Here is a 13930-nt window from a genome sequence, read left to right as displayed (position 1 = left end):
TAACGACCTCCGCGGGGTACTGTGACTCACGCAAAGTGATCCTGATGTGTCAGCCGGGCCTCTATGGACAGACCGCTGACGCCAACGTTTGCTCCCGGACCGGCATGGACACACACACACACATGTGCGCACGCACACACACACACACACACACACACACACACACACACACACACACACACACACACACAAACATAAACGCTCTCTATACACGCAACCATTGCTCAAAGCCACCTTGAGGACAGTGGGATCGGGCTGCAGCGCAGTCACAAACACACACACACACACACAAAACATTAAAAGAAAACCAAAACAAGCACATTGGAGGATTTAATCCCAATACACATTTATATTTAATGTGTGTGTGTGTGTGTGTGTGTGTGTATATGTTTGTCTGGGTGTGTGTCTGTGTGTGTGTGTGTGTGTATGCGTGTGTGTGTGTGTGTGTGTGTGTGTGTGTGTGTGTGTGCGTGTGCATGCGTGCGCGCACGGGGGTGAAGCTAGGTTGAAAAACAAAAAAGGAAATCTGGATTCATCCGAATGTCGTGCATCACACACACACACACACACACACGCACACACATAGTTACAAATGCACTTATTTCCGCAGACAAAGAAACATCTCCCTCACACACACACACACAAACACAGACACACACACACACACAGATTAAAGAGTTATTAATAGTCCTTTAACACACAATGAAAAAAAACGCACCACGGAAACGAACTGTCATAGTAACGCAGAAAAGATGCAAAGACCCCCGCCCCTTTATCGCCGTGACAACGGGTAGCAAGCAGCTGACGGCCAATCAGGTGGGGACATACATAAAAGATGGGCCTTCGCTTGTTTTCAACCTTAACTGTCTCCATTTCTGTGATGGAGGTTTATTTGCGGTTTGGATGACAACACACACACACACACACACACACACACATACACACACACCATGCCATCACCCGGGATTTGCCGCTTTGCAAAGTGCAGCTGCAGCTACGTCCTGGTTTCACCCTGATCTGAAGCTACAGACCCCAGAGCAATACAGTTGTTGGGCATCGCCACGGCAACAACACCCGTAACACAGCGGGGTCGGCGTGGGAAAGTCGGAAATCATGAAATCGTGGAAACATGTGAACCTAAACACCACCGCTGATGAACAACCCTCAGGCACTTGAACGCAGCGCGATGACATCACTGATGCAATGCGTGAACCTGAACGCAACACGGATGACAAACTTTCACACGTGAATAAGTTATCGATAAACGGCAAACAGGCGGATCTTAAACACACCGCCAATCGTCGTTTTGCGGCATTTCACATGAACTCAAACACAACACTGCTGATAAACACCTTTCAGACCCATTTACAAGCGCCTGAACATAACACTCAGTTACTTTTGAGCAGAATTCAAACATATCACAGAAAAAAACAGGCTTTTCACAAGAATCTGAACGCAAAATTGCTGAAAAACCACTTTCAGGCACAGTTCACAAGTACTTAAACGCACCACGATAAGTATCACTCCCTCCAGGAAATGCACTAGACAAAGTTCCTCTGTCCCTGATGGATATTTATTTCTTGTTGCAACTTGAAACCACCATCGAACACAGTAACATAACACATAAGAAACAGACAACCCTATCGCCCAATCAAAATACAAAAATGTCAAAGGAATCATATATCATAAAATACACGTACCTTGCTGGCTGCATACCACTGAGAGGGAAATTAACTTAACCCTCTCAGGCTCAAATTAAGTTGTAGTTGCAGGAAAAATCTGATATTTGGCTGTCGCAAATCTGCAACATCTGCCTGGAGAAGGTTAAACCTTCACAGAACAAGAGAATCTTCAAATCTTTGTACTTAAGACCTTAAAACACTTTATAGCCTTGACTTTGACACTTTATAGTTTTATTTGTATTTCTTATTCCCCCTCTTTTTTTTTTTTTTTTTTACTGTTTATACAATTTCCTACTATTATTTATTATTGTTATGTTTTACTTGAAACTCTGGCACAACAATTTCTTTCGGGATGAATAAAGTTGTTTTTATTATTCTTAACAAACTTCGAACAGCGCGCGGCTTGCTAACTAGAACCACGAGTCCGAAGCCGTCACCCCTCAGGGGAAGTGCGCAACATCCAAAAGTGTCCATGCTAAAGCCCAACCCGAACATTTAAGCGATCAGAAATATGAAAATATAAATGAAACGAAAAACAAACAAACCACAAGTCAATGAAATCCAAATAGCTACAATAAGCATTATTAAAATAGCAACGGTACGATGATAAGAGGCTTTTGTGTGAATCTGAAAACAACGCAGATGAACAAACAAATCCTTAAACGCACCACCGATAAGCAACGTTCAGATAGAACGTACAGTATACAGATTATTCCCCATCTGTATATTTTATATATATTGTCTATTTTGTACAGTTTTATATTTGTATTGTCCAGGACTACAGATGGAAATTAGCTATGAGCTACAATCTGATACAAACATCTCTGCCTCTGTGCTTAATGTAATTGTACACTGTCCTAATAAACTTCTAAACAAACAAACAAACTGAAACGCATCGCTGGTACGCAGCGTCAAGCTTTTTCCATGAACCCGAACACAGCATGCTAACAAACAAGACTTTTCACATGAACACAAACTAGCTCGGGGTGTTAGCCGCTTTGGCTAACGGAGAACATAGATCGCACCCTAGTGGAGCTGCGTGCTAGAAATGATGCATTTAGAAGACGCCTCCTGAGATGACGCGCATCTTCTCATGAACCGCCGAGTCGTTATTCATTCCTGTCTCAGGGCCGCCGCGTCAAAGCTATTTGATTTTAATTTCAGCCCGGAAGCCCTCGGCCATCGATCCGCCGCCAGAGAAGAAACATCAGACAATAACAGCGAGCTCTTTCTGCAAACCCAGAAACACCTCTGCAGCTTCGGGGAATATGAGCGCAGAGATTTCCGATAAAAAGCAAACAGAAAAGACAATCCGGCTCGACGCGAGTCGACGAGGAATCTTCAAATCGGCCGAGACGAGATCTTGAACGCGTCGGTCGGGGAGACGGGAAGCCGGGAGATGCAAAGAGGAGCTTCGGTTCACAAAGGTCAAAAGGCGTTCAAGTGCATCTAGGGCGGGGAAGTTTGCAACGCCGTGCACGTGAAACCCATTTTAATCAACGATACTCAGATAGACGTGAAACACCTCTCTGGAGGACCAGCAGCATGAAGGAGTGGGGAAGTGTGTGTGTGTGCGTATGTGTGTGTGTGTGTGTAAGAATACATCAAGAACATCAACACAGCAGAAAAGTATAGCTGTAGCAAGAGATACATGATCACTTACCGTGCACTTCTTCGTGTGTGTGTGTGTGTGTGCGCGCAGTGGAAGTGAGGCCCATGTCCCATCCCAGCAACTTCAACTCTGCGTGCGTGTGTGTGTGTGTGTGTGTGTGTGCGCGCGTCAAACACAAAAACACACACACCAAAACCATTATTGCAATATTGATGTGCAGAAACTTCTCTCAAGGACGCAAATATCCACAGTGCACGCGCGCACACATGCACGGGCACACGCACATGCACCCAATCAACGTTCAACTAGAGGGGGGGGGGGCGCACACGCACACGGGCGCGTGCAGGCACAAACACAGCGTGATATGGCAATGTCGCGTTAGCGCTCACTTACCGAGCCCGGCGTCCACCTCCACCCTCCGACCGGAAGCGGCGTTGGCGGACACTTCCGGGCGGTTCTGCCCGCGGACGGCGTGTCGCTCGCCGGCCTCCCGGGTCCGGTGGCCGCCTGGGGTCACGGTGACGTCATCCGGTGCGTTCAGGTTCCAGCGGCGTTTACGTGAAACGCGGGTCGTTCAGTGACCTCGGAAAAGCACACTGGATTGGAGATGCTCTTAAACAAGAAGAGAAAATAAATAAAGATGGAACCTGATCTTAGTCAAGGTAGATCTGAAGCGTTGCCTTCAAGGACCGTAGGATACAGAGGTCCCTTAGATACAAATCACTACTCGCTGCCAAAATTAATTTAAGATTTAAAAAAATCAACATACACACCTACTTCTGGAATGAATTAAATTTATTATATTAAAGGACCACTGTATATAGAAATACAGAAATAAAGAAATAGATACAGAGATAGAGATAAAGGCATATAAATAGATATAGAATCCAACAGTAGTATACAGATATAGATATTTTAGATATACCAATACACCAGTGACGTGCGGTGAGGTTCATGGTACGCCTGCCATGAGGCAGGAGAACTGTGTGCCTCACTTAGTGGCTTTTGGCAGCCATTTTATCATCGCTCAGCACAAAAACTAGTAACACACATACAGTTGTTCACCAAAAAACACTGTACATTGGAAAATATAGTTTATATCGCAAAAGTGTTTCCACATTTTAATAGCGACAGTAATATGGTCTTAGTGCAGAGTATGCCAACAGTCAGCCATCATTGTGCAATCTACAGTGAGGCTCAACAGTTGGCAGCCTCGCCACACGTCTCTTCTTGGTATTTGAACAGTAAATGTGAATATCCAGCCATTTTGAATAAAAAACAAGATAATGAAAAAAAACCTTTATGGCGCAAATCACTGATAAATAATTCGATTTCATTCGTTTTTTCATTTGACATTTTTTCTTTCCAAGATTGCCAAGTGAGGCACATTCGCTCCAGCCTCCCATGACTGCACCTCACTGATATACAGATATACAGTCAGGTCAATAAGTATTTGATCCCCCAGTCATTTTGCAAGTTAGAAATTAATTACTTAGAAATTATGGAGGGGTCTAAAATTTTCATCGTTGGTGCATTTCCACTGTGACAGAGGGAATAAAAAAATATCAGAAATCACACTGTATGATATTTTAACAATTTATTTGTACATATACATACACATATACAGATACATATTCTTATACATATACAGATATACAGATAAAGATGCAGTTACAGAGATATAGATATGGATACAGATATAGATATGGATGTGTGTGTGTGTGTGTGTGTGTGTGTGTGTGTGTGTGTGTGCAGAGAGGTCTTGCAAGTTGTTGATAACTGCAGCGAACAGGAACGTCAATATAGAGACGGTTCAATGAAACATGACTCCAACTTGAACAATAATTGACATTTCTATCAATTACTGTGCGGACAACGGTGTGTGTGTGTGTGTGTGTGTGTGTGTGTGTGTGTGTGTGAGAGAGAGAGAGAGAGAGAGAGAGAGATCATTTGTTGCCATGGCACTGATCCCCGACACCGGCTCCCCGGAGGGGTATGAAGCTCGATGCTCCAGCTGTCTTCAGCCCTCCAATGCGTTCATGTTTTATCACGCCGTTTTAACGTTTTAAGGCCTTCTCCGATGTTCTCCGGCTTGGCTGTGGGGGTTGTGGGATGGGTTGGGGTGGGGGTTCGGGGTGACTGGCGGGAACCCCGTAAAAAAATAATCAACCCCCCCCCGTTTAACGACGCCTCGTAACGCCGCCTGAGCCTGGATCATCTCGCCAGGCTTCTGGGATAAATGAGGCGTACGGGTACCACACTGCCGTACTTGTACTTCATAAAGCCCCGGATTTTGAAGTACAGCTAAAAGTACTCTTCCCAGGGGCTGATGAACATTCGTTTGGATCAATATATCTCTCTGTATACAGATAATTTGTTAATTGACAAATCAATGTTTCCCCGTTAAAATCGATGTAAACCCCATTGATCCGTTCTCCCAAAAAACAAACTACAAACTACAACAATTTGTGGCAAAAAAAAACAAAAAAAAACAGAAAGGAATTAACAGTGTGCCAATGTGAGACTCTCGCTAACGCTAATGCTAACGCTATCTCCAGCAAACTGTTGTTAATTCATCCGAACGAACAGTCACTTTTCTACTTCTTCCAAGACTTAAGCCGTTTTTCTTCGTTAATGTAGTCGCCCCTTTAGCCTCATTAGACATCTATAGCGCATCTTTGCTTTTCAGGAGGGTGCAGATGCTTGACTTAGCAGCGTCCGCTATCACCTTTACTTATTATTTCTTTCCTCAGATTCAATTAAATTAGCACCACTATCACTAGCACTCTTAACCTTTTGGGGTACCATACTGAGGGCTCACTTACTGAAAAAAAAAGCGCTACAACTGGAGAACGAGGAACAGCGTAAACAACGCGGAGTAGCATGAATGACTGCCGCTATAGTACCCAAACATGGCTTCCCTCCGTCCATTTTTTTTTTTTACATTCCCGCTCTAACTCCCAAAGACCCACAGAGCATCGCAAAGGCCCACCCTGGTTACACACACACACACACACACACACTCGCCAGCTAGTGCGCTAAAAAGTCAAGCGCAACTAGCACAACTCAACGCAATTGCAGAACATTAGATTAGCTGCGGAGTGGAACGGCTGTGCCCCGCAGTCACAGCACGGGGTGGAGGAGGAGGAGGAGGAGGTGGGGGTGAAGGTGGAGAAGCAGCTCAACAGATGTACTTGTCCTGGAGAAGATAAGCCGGGGAGGCAGAGCGGCTAATGAGAGAAAATGAAATACAGCATATTGTGGGGAATAAGAGGAAAAAAAACAACGCACACTCACACATACACACTGCTGCTGAATTTTAATGTTCCCTCATTACGGTGAGATGAGATTAGCGAACGAGTGGAGGGGATGAGGTGGAGGACGGGTTGAGAGGGTCAACGCTGGCATCGGCACAACCCTAAACACTCCAACCTCAAATACGGTACAGCTCAATAAAACCTTTTTTCTACTTATTTACTTTTTTCTTACTTATCTATTTATTCTTCTAGATGTTATTTTTTCTGTTTTTTTTCTGTCTTATATTTCTAACCCAGAGATACTGCAATAGTTGTATTGATGTGCTGTGTCCTGGTTTTTAAGGTTGTTTTGTCCGTTTTTGATTCCACTCAGAGCCGCTATCTCGAAATTTCATTGTGGGATGTAATGGCAATAAAACTCTTGAATCCTTGAATGGAGCGCTGCTTCCCGATTCGTCCCGGGCTCCCGTTCCCATCTGTTCCCGCTTGTTTCGGCCATTTTGTTTCCCCGGTTTTGGGTCGCGGCGAGGGTTTTTTCCGATTTCCATTGTCCCTGCGCCCGCAGTCGGCGCACATCACGTCTCCCGCCTGACACACACATACACACACACCCTCCACCACCCCCTCCACCCTGGAGATGCATGGATGAGCAGGCGCATTCTCCTCCTGGGGTGTTCCCCATGCATGACTGATGTTTAGATTAATATCCTTCACTGAATCCTCCTTGGCGTCAAAGTGAAGAGATTCGAGGGGGGCAAAGAAGGGGGGTGTTACTGCCCCCCCCCCCCCACACACACACACACACACACACATACACTCCACCAGGAGGCCCATTGATTTTCACACCACTCCGACAAACCTGTCACCTCAGGGGAGGACGCTGTTGGGTGAAAATTCACCCGCCGGATGTTTATTTAATCAAACAGCATAAAAATGAATTGATTGATTTGCCACCCCCAAGCGTGTCCACGGGCCGACATCAATCGGGACCGACTTTTTTTTTTTTTTTTTTTTTTTTTTTTTTTGTGAATTATCCATAAAACATTGCAGAACATGTGAATTCACGTGTGAATTCCGGCAGTGGTGGCATTTCTAAGAATCGCCTCTTTCCGGGATCCGTCCATGAGAATGAGAATCTGGCTCACGGAAAAGCTACTGCACCGTTACCGCGGGAACCGGCCGGGTTTCCTCTTTTTTTTTTCAAAATGAAATATAAATGATTATTAAAATTTCACCAGTTGTTATAAGACCTACAGCTGTGCCAATTAGGAAGGTACATTGAATTAGATGCGGCCTGATTATATTATTAGGAGTATGTGCGTGTAGCTGAAATTCGTTTAAATTGTTTCACAGGACAGCGGGGGCCAAATGATCGCTTCCAGTTGCTGCATCTGAACAAACTGTATGGACTGTGGTCCATGGAGCCATATTTCATGGGCGGCAACATTAATTCTTTCATTTATTCATGATCCATACTGTTTATCCTGCAGGGGGCACTGGAACATGATTGGGCAAGAGCCGGGTTCACCCTGGACCAATCACAGGGCTCCTTATAGCGATGTCCAAGCATTCACATGTCTGGACGGTTTCGGGCGGGGGTGTCAAACTCATTTTCACCGAGAGCATAATGGTTGACCTGAAAAAGGGCCACATGTATTGGTAAAAATATAAATGTAACTACTCCTTAATATTGAATAACGATTTACTCATTCAAATCGTAAATGTTACATATGTGTTTACATAGATGTAAAAAAAATGATGTTTACAAGTTGCTCTGCTACATAGCTAGCTTTCACTGCTGCAGTGTTTTTGGATGCGGCTTGCGTGAACACATTCTGCTGCCATCATAGTTTGGCTTTTGATTCTCGGACAATTTGTTGTTTATCTGGAGGGCTAACGTTGGCATACTTAGCTCCGTGTTTGGTGTCCAAATGTCAACATAGATTGAACTCTTTGACAACCAACACTGCCTCATAACACAAAAGACCAGTTTTTCTTCTTGAAGCTCTAACATGTAGTCGCCGTCCCATCTTTCTGGAAACAGCCTTCTGCCTGCGTCAACTTTTCTCTTCCTGGACATTCATTTGTATCTCTCAATTCCACTTGTTGAAAATCGCATTGATGTAAATACACTCCAATCTAACTGTGGAAATACAATGGGATGCTGTCACTTTGTGGGTAACATGGTTGCATGAATTGTGGGAATTGTAGTTTATAGCCAATGCACGCATTTGACTTATGTATTTTAAAACAATCCAATCTTTTAAGGCGTTCTCGTGGGCCACATATAATAACATGGCGGGCCACATTTGGCCCGTGGGCCTTGAGTTTGACACATGTGGTTCAGGTGAACCTCCTGCATGTCGTTGGACTGCAGGAGGAACCAGAAGAACCCTAAGGAACCCCCTCAGACACGGGGAGAACATGGAAAGAACCTTCTCGCTCTGAGGCGGGAGTGAAAACCGTTGTGGCAACTTTTTTTTAGCATCAATGATCCAATCAAATCACTGATCGCCTTTAGCCACTTCCTCCCCAGCTGAATCATGCTAACGGTTCCTCCTAGCCGGACTCAAACCGGTTGGACCTGCGGTTCTCCGAGGAGGAACTGAAGATCGCCGGTTGTGATAAAACATGGGATGTGAAATAGCCACGATGGAAAAGAGTCCAGAGTTAACGCTCAGCCTGGATGTCTGGGAGAACTAGACATTCCATTGCGTGGTTGTCAATATTCCTACATTTTCTGCATGAATATTTACAGTTTAAGATGGTCGAGGGACAGTCTGAAGGTCAGGAGGTGGCACATAGAGGTTGCGGGCAGCAGGCGGGGCGCCGAGTCAGTCGGTTACCAAGGAGATGGATCACAGACCCTGGCTCCTGTTGCGGAAAAGCTCAGTAGCGCTGAAGCCTCCAATTCCTGGAGGGAATGGAAAATAATCCCACCCAACAGGGCAGCCACCACTCCTCCTCCTCCTCCTCAGATAATGGTCCGGCCTTCCACAAGACCTTCTGGGCTCAGATTCCTCCGAGTTTATCCTCAGAGATTGTTCAACGGCGGGGGTGTCGGTTGGTGTTGGCTCCCTCGATGCCTCGGGATCAAGTGATGCTCTTTAGCCTCTTCCTCTCTCCGCCTCCTGAAAGCGAGGGCTGGGACTCCGGCCAAAAATGGCTTTTAGTCTGAGGGGGGATATCGGCCGCTCCGTCCCTCTGAGCTCCACCCGCCTCCATAGGATGAAGGCAACTTTCCCTAGCACTCTTCTGAGGATGTTAAAAATAGGGTCCATTTACTTCCCCCTTTTCGTGATGCCGTCTTGGCTCCTCCTCCTCCGCTTCTTTACGGCCTTAATATCACCGCCAGTGACCGGATCAATCGGGGGCACATGTCGCATCTGGAGATTTTAATTTCCTGCTGTGCATTTTTAATGACCCTGAGGGCAAAGAAGGAGCAGCATCTCAGAGAACAAGGTTGGCTTCTGAAGAAAGGGAGGGCGGACGTCCTCGTCTGGGGACGACTTGTATGCTTCGCGTTCAGCTGCTGAGATGTTTTATTCTTTTAATACTTTGTTGACTCCACGGGATCAAACATGGCTGCCCCGAGAGAAGGGGGGGGGTTGAGTACTTCTGAAAACTAAACTTTTTTGTTTATAGAAAACTACAAAAAATTCTTTTTTTTCCATTCACACATCGATGGCAGCCAAACAGCAACGCTAGGCACCAACTGGGGCCCGTTGGAACAACTCGGGGCTCAGTGTCGCTATGCAGACAAGGAGGTGCCGGGAATTGAACCGGCAAACCAGCCAAGGTCACCTACGAGAACTTAAAGCGTCCGTTTGCCCCCGCTGCCACTAGAGGGCGCTAAAAGGGACCTTGCGGGATAAGAATCTGTACAAACAGATCCAAAGACTGAACATGGAGGAGGGCCAACGGTGGAGTTGAAATGATGACTGGGTGAAAAAGTGATTGTCCTCATGTGGCTTGAGGATGATATTCAAGTCATAAACTGAGCTGGACAATTTCGACACCGCCGCCCTCCCTAGGGTACGTCTGGCAAAAACAAACTATGATTTGCTTTTCTTATTTAATTGAAAAAAAACCCTGAACACGCTCCAGTTTTGGGTACGAGCGGAGCGCCGGCCCCGTGAGCTGTTCATTTAATCCTCACTTTGCACCCAAAGCCTTTTTCACCCTCGCTAATGGAGCCATGTCAGAATGCGGTTATTTCATAAAAAGGAAAAGCACCGGCGCTTCCCTGCTCCTCCCTGCGTTTGCCCCGTTTGCGAGGACTCCCGGCCAATTAGTGACTCTCATTAAGACTCCAAAGCTCAACGGGAAAGAAACACAGCGAGAAGGTCCCTGGTTGGGTTCTCTCCATGTTCTCCCCATGTCTGAGGGGTTTCCCCAGGGTTCTCCGGGTTCCAAACACATGCAGGGAACACGTTGTCACTGCCAACGCATCAACAGCCTAACCAATGGTGACGGTTCCCTTAGCACATTGCTTCTCAAATAGTGGGGCGCTGAACAAGCCTTCAAGAGACACCACTGAAAAATATTTAACAGGGATGATACAAAAAGAGGCAGTGAGAGACAGAGATAATGAGAGAAAAGAAAGTCACCCGAAAGCTAAGACGAGGAAATGTGACGAAGCATATATAGCACTTTGCTTCACTGTGATGATAGTGGGAGACAAGAGAAGACCGTTGTGTTTGCTGTCTAAAAAAACCTAATGTTGCTGATCAATTTAATATTACTATTATTTACTGATTTATTTAATTTAAGTTTTCAGTATCGAATGGTTCAGTCGGTCAAAAAATGTTTATAGTTTAAATAAAATTTCAGGCAAATTGATACCCTTTAAATCTTTTCTAATATAGACTACAAAACAATTTTAATAAAGTTATTTTTGTGGCAAATTGATCTATATTCCTTTCTTTTTTCTTCAATGTTAATAAGAATGCAATGTTATGCAGAGGCGTTCGTATAACAATTTATAGAGAAATTATACTATTTATAATTGCGGTGGAGAGTGGGGGGGGGGTACAAAACATTTTCTTCTTCCTGAGGGGGCATAACAGAAAATAATAGAGAAGCACTCTCTTAGCGTCACATACCAACGCATTAGAAACCCTTCCCTCGACATTTTCCTGGAGCGTCATGTCTCCATCAACTTCTGCATCTATGTCCAAACCTTACCCAAATAAAAGCAGAGTTTGGATTTTCCAAATCTTTCTGTTCCAGATGTGAAAAAACGCGTTCTTCCACTGACCCGAAAATAGCCGCTTCTCCAGGTTCGTCGAAAAATGACAAATAAAAGGCATGTCTGGCACGTCAGTATCTGAGGCAGGCTTGGGACGGAGAAATTGTTGATCCAGGAGGTTCACTGGAGACCCTAAATTGCCCAGACGTGTGAATGAGTGGGTGAATGGGGAATGGGTGAATGTCTCTGAGTTCCCAGAAAAACCTTGAACATTGTGCTGATCCAAGTTCTTTTCAAGAGATTGAGTTGGTATAAAAAGACTATCTTGCCTCCGTTCTTGTATACCAGCGGTAGGGAACCTATGGCTCACGAGCCATATATGGCTCTTCCGATGATGGCATATGGCTCCCAGACAATTTAGAGTTGAAAAATAAAAAAGTTTGGATCAGATTTTTAAAATACTTGTGATAGTTCTTCACAATACTGTCAGTTTAAAGTAAATAGATATTAGATTTGAAGATAAATTTCACGGGTCACCCGTCGGTCGGGTCGGGAACCAATGGCTTCTGAGCACGTCCGGGTCATTGTGAAGGTGAAGAAATCAATTTCAGATAGCCAACTAGTTTATCCTTGTAACAGAAAAGATGGCGAAAAGGAAGAAAAGACAATGATTACTTTGCATTCCAGGCTGCGTGGACAGATGAATTTGCATTCGGATCTGCGGTACATCTAATATGTAATGATAAAATTGCATAGATGAAACGCTAAAATATAAAGCGACACTTCGAACAAATCCATGCAGCACCAGAGGTCGCATTAAAAGTAAGACATATTTAACTTATTATACGTTAAAAATACTATATGGTTCTCAATTAAATATATTTAGAAATATTTGGCTTTTATGGCTCTCCCAGTCAAAAAGGTTCCTGACCCCTGTTGTATACAGTCATGGCCAAAAGTTTTGAGAATGACACAACCATGGAAACATCTGGCAAACATTACCGTATTTTCCGGACTATAAGCCGCAAATTTTTTCCCACGCTCTGAGCCCTACGGCTTATATAACAATGCGGCTAATCTATGGACTTTTCTCTGCGAACAGCCATCAGGATCTGCAATGATGAGGTAGATGCAAGAGGTTAATGCAAGAAGAAGACACTAGTTTTTGGCACACAACGCAAAACGGAGCACGGCACGCAAAATATTTTCCACATTAGGTGGATGTTAACAATGTAGAGCAGTACAAAAGACTCTAAGATCACCAACAGGTTTGGAAAGGCTGGACTGTTGCGTGAAGACAACAGCGCAACTTTGCCTTGACATGAAAATGACATTGCGAGCGACACCGACAGATACTGAAAAGGTATGTGACGGAGGCTCTTCAACTCCGACAATGAAGAAGACTTCAGTGGTTTCTGTGCAAAGGAGGATTACGAATAAAGCCATCGATGACTTTTCTGTTTTGTCTGATCAGCCGTTTTACTGCTGTGTTACAGGCACCATTTGGAAACAATCGATTAGGGTGCGTAAATAAACATTTTCAATATCTCATTTCACAACGTGGATATCTGCAGCTTATAGTCCAGTGTGGCTAATATATGTAAAAAAAAAATCTTTTAGATTTTAGTGGATGCGGCTTACATTCCGGTGCACTCTACAGGCCGGAAAATATGGTATGTAAAATATAAAATATATATATATGATCCTGACGCTGATGTAAACAGGCCTTATTTCAATTTATACATTCAAAGGCAGATGGGGTTGTGAAGTTACAGTGACAACTGAGCCCAAGCCATGGACGTGATGTTTGAATTCTGGCCTGGGGGGGGTGCAGATCTGGAGCCAGTCGTGTCATTAAGCCTAAATCACGCCGGCAACGACCGTCATATTCCATCGATCGAGGCGGCTAATTAAAAAGAGGGAGAAAAAAGGGAGAGTTGAGGATTCACTGTGAAATTCAGCTCACTGAGGGGAAAAAAAATTAAAAATGAACCGCATTTACCGTCCATTTCATCAGCATATATTTACCATAATTAAAAAGAACAGTTTACAGGATTCAATGCCCCCATCCACGCCTCAACTTCACGGGATAATTGGATGGTAATTGGATCATTTTTAAGCGGAGCAGATGCCGGAGGCCGCCGCACCTTTAGGGTGCAGCTGGGGAGGCAGAGGGTGGAGCTCTCAT

The sequence above is a fragment of the Fistularia commersonii genome, chromosome 15, assembly GCF_037954325.1.
Source record: "Fistularia commersonii isolate RoL2024-O1a breed Wild chromosome 15, RoL_Fcom_v1.0, whole genome shotgun sequence".
Taxonomy (NCBI): domain Eukaryota; kingdom Metazoa; phylum Chordata; class Actinopteri; order Syngnathiformes; family Fistulariidae; genus Fistularia; species Fistularia commersonii.
The sequence above is the reverse complement of the archived record's forward strand: the minus strand, read 5'-3'. Positions refer to the sequence as shown.